This window comes from Parus major, chromosome 27 (assembly GCF_001522545.3).
Source record: "Parus major isolate Abel chromosome 27, Parus_major1.1, whole genome shotgun sequence".
Taxonomy (NCBI): Eukaryota; Metazoa; Chordata; class Aves; order Passeriformes; family Paridae; genus Parus; species Parus major.
The window spans coordinates 652,450-656,286 of NC_031796.1; the positions used below are offsets into that span (position 1 = coordinate 652,450).

Consider the following 3,837-nt stretch of genomic DNA (forward strand, 5'->3'; position numbering starts at 1 on the left):
AAAATTATGATTAACCCCCCAAAATTATGATTAAACCCCCCAAAAAACCACCTGAGTGCACACACAACCCCCTGATGCTGCTGCCACTTCCTTGTGAAAACCTTTTGGTTTTAAATCTTTTCTTCTTTGAAATCTTTTCTTAATTTCTTGACATTTCAGAGGCTCCCCTGAAGTCTCAGCAGAGAGGTTTTATTTTTTTCCTGAATATTTTTCCTCAAAAGCTTTTTGCCCTCCTAGGAAGTTGTGGGAGCAGATGCCTCGCTTTCCAAACCTTTTTACACCAACTAGAAATGTGATTTTCCAAAAAATCTTCAACCTTTTTACAATAAACCCATTTCTAGAATCTCTTAAGAAATCTCAAAATACATTTAAAAAAACCCCCAAACTTAATCTTAAATTACAAAGATTTTTTGGGCACTGAACATCCATTTTTAAAACTAACCAAACATTAAAAAGTTCAACAAACAACTCCAGTGCTTTGGTCTCCATGTTTGCAATGCCCAAACCCAAATCTTCAGATAAAATTCATTTTAGTTGTTCCATCCCCAGCTCTTCAAGGTTTAAACTGCAGAATTTGAGGTCAAAAGATGGGGGAAAAGCTGAAGGGATGGGTGTAAGGCATTAAAAATATTCTAAATGTAATGGAATAGAATAAACCCTACAAACAGACCCCACTAAACCACTTTAAAGCAAATTTTAAACTCTGATTTTACTACGAGTGAGGAACAGAATTAGTTCACAGGACATCCCAGAAGTGTTGCTGCCACCTTGGACAAGAAAGTTCAGAGGTGGAGGAGCATCCTTGGGTTCCTCACCCACAAATTAGCATGAAAAATTCTCTTTTCATGAGGTTTTTGGGCTAAATTCAGTTAAAATAAAATGATCAGCATCACTTGAAACCTCGCAGGCTTGAGAAAGCGAAGGCAGATGTGCCTGACCTGGCTCCCCCCTGCAGAGGTGTCAGTGAACAGCTCAGGAAAAAAGAGATAAACCAGGTTAAAGGGGATAAATTAGCTAAAAGGGGCAAATTGAGGGGTGGAGAGGAGGAGGAAGGGGGATGAGGAAGATCAGGAGGCTCCATCAGGGAACTGGGAGATGCTCCCAGCCCCCCTGGGGCTCTCCTGTCCCTTCCCTCTCCTGTCAAAGGCTCTTCCCACATCCTGTGGTGGGGACAGGCCTGGATTCCACATCCTCATCCTCCTGCTTCATCCTCCTGCTTCATCCTCCTCATCCTCCTGCTTCATCCTCATCCTCCTGCTTCATCATCCTCATCCTCCTGCTTCATCCTCCTGCTTCATCCTCCTCATCCTCACCCTACAGGACCCAGCTCCCTCCCAGCCTGGACCATCCCATGTCCCCATCCCACACAAATCCTTGGTGCCAGCCCAAGCTCTGATCTCACCCAGTCCTGCCTCTCACAAAGCAAAGTAAAAACGAAAGCTTGGAGTAAATCCCACACGGCAGAGAGGAATGAAAAATGAAACCTTGGGAAATCCACATCTCCCCCAGCTCTTCCCAACACCTGGAAATCAGGACCATGAGCAGCTCCTGCCCAGCACCCCAAAATCCTTCATGCCACACAGCCCTGGAGCTCCAGGCTCAACTGGGGGGTCCTGACACTCCACCAGCACCAATCCAGGAGATTTTCCCTCAAAACTGAGGTGCAGCACAAAGGCTGCATCAATCCTGCTTCGGAGGGGGCCTCACACTCCTTCCAACAGCACCAGAATCCCAGAACCTCTGTGTTTTTCCCACTTCACAGCAGGCCAGGGGAGGGGATGGCTGCTGGGGTGACAGGTGACAGATCTGGGGGTGATAACAGGGGTGTGACAAGGACAGCACCGAGACAGCGGGACCCAGCACCCCCCAGTGCTCCCCATCCCTGCGAGGACCAGCCAGAGCTGCATCCCCACACCTTGACTAAGCAAAAACCCTTCCCAAGCACCACCAGCCTCAAACCCCCCGCTCCAGCACAGCCGTTACACCCGGCAGTTTGGGGTTTTTTAATCCCTTTCTTTTCTTCTTTTCAGATTTCTTTCCCTACTCAAATTTAAGGTCACCGGGGGTGCAACTGTCCCTGTCCAGCCGAGCCTCCTTCCCCCTCCAGCCGCCCCTGAGCTCCTCCCCAGAGTCCCGGAGCTCCGATCCCGCCCGGGCGGGGGTCTCGGGGGGATGCGGCGGTCCCGGTGGCCCGAGCAGAAGGACCGAACAGGGGTCCCGAGGGCATCAGAACTGGGCAGCAGGGCTGGGCGGAGGTCCCACGGGCAGTAGGACCGGACACTAGAACCGGGCAGCGGGACTGGCCAGGGATCCCGCGGGCAGCAGGGCTGCGAGAGGATCCCGTAGGACCGGACGCTAGAACCGGCCGGGGGTCCCGCGGCTGCTAGGAGCGGGCGGAAGGACTGGGCGGGGGTGCGGCGGGCACTAGGACGGAACAGGAGTCCCGCGGGCGCTGGAAGCGGCCGGTGGGGCCGCTCGGGGTCCCCGCGGGCGGCCGGGCTTTAGGACCGGGCGGCGCCCGGGGCCGCGATGGCCGCGGTGGCCGCACATGGCNGGGGATCATCCGGCCCTGCAGGACCCCCCAAACCCCACCCTGGCCATCCCTGGACAAACATTCCTTCAGCTTTGGAAAGCTTGGGATCAGGACCCTTCCATGGGAGCTGTCCCAGAGCTCCACCACCCTCTGAGGAGGAAAAACCCCAAAATCCAACTCAAAACCCAACCCAAGCCATAATATCAACAAAGCCAACCCAAAACTCCTGGGGTTCCACGAGTTTTGGGATCACCACCATTCCATGGGGAATCAGCTCAAACCCAAAATCCACCCAAAATCCACCCAAAATCTCCATCCCAAAACTCCTGGAGCTCTCTGAGAGTTCTGGGACCACGAGTCCTCCACAGGGAGCAGCTCCAGCGCCCCAAAACCCAACCCAACAAAGCCAACCCAAAACTCCTGGAGTTCCAGCAGCTTTGGGATCACCACCACCCCACAGGGAGCTCTCCCAGCGCTCAACCAACCCCTGGGGGAAGATCTTTGTCCCAATTCCACCTCAAAACCCATCCAGATAGAACCAACTCCCAGAACCGAGCCCCCAGAGCCCGGCAGCAGCTACGGGAAAACTTTTTAGGTGGAAAACCACAGACGACGTTCTTCAGCAGAGGCAGAAACGCGGGGAAAACCAGGCAAAACCCACAAAAACCCGAGGACTTACGAAGTTCTTGACCTCCCTGCGGGCGTTGGCGTCGATGGCGAGCCATCTCTGCTGGTACTGGGCCTTGATGTCGGGATCCTTGGAGGTCAGCGAGTTCTTGATCTGCAGCCCGGCGGCCACGCGCGCGACCTGGCTGTTGCCGGGGTTTGCCAGCACTTTGGACAGTTCCACCAGGAAGGTCGGCTGGGGAGACAGCGGGGTCAGCCCCCAGACACCCCACAAAGCTCCCCCAGCCCCCCTAAAGCCACCCCCAGCCCGGATCTATCCCCAGATTACGGGTTAAGCTCCTCACGGGAAGTGCCGGAAGCTCCGGTGCCTCTGCCGGGCTGGGATTTTTTTAGAGCTGACACCGGAGCCCAGTTCCTGCTCCTGCCTGGCCTGAGAATTCCTTTAAATAAATGGATTTATGGGGAAAAAAAAATATAGAAAAATGGATTTTCTGGGTGGGAATTCAGCCTGGATGTGAGGAACTCCCTGTTTGTTGTTTTGGTGATTCCACAGCTGAATTGGGATCGGTAAAATGTGGAATCTCTGATCTGTGACATTCCAAACTCTCTGCTGATCAAAATGATGATTAACCCCCCCAAAATGATAATTAACCCCCCAAAATGATGATTAACCCCCC

At 53.2% G+C, this 3,837-nt stretch overlaps 1 protein-coding gene across 2 annotated transcripts in view; it reads right to left on the reverse strand.

Annotated features, from left to right (window-relative positions):
• KPNB1 (karyopherin subunit beta 1) overlaps window positions 1-3,410 on the reverse strand; it is a 32,771-nt gene extending 29,361 nt beyond the window's left edge. The window contains exon 1 of one of the 2 annotated variants that reach the window (XM_015651279.1): window positions 3,213-3,361. The gene's annotated coding sequence lies outside the window, so the exon portion shown is untranslated. Of the gene's footprint in view, window positions 1-3,212 lie in introns of both variants that reach the window. The other variant, XM_015651280.2, reaches the window with a different exon arrangement.
• Between the last annotated feature and the right edge of the window lie 427 nt (window positions 3,411-3,837).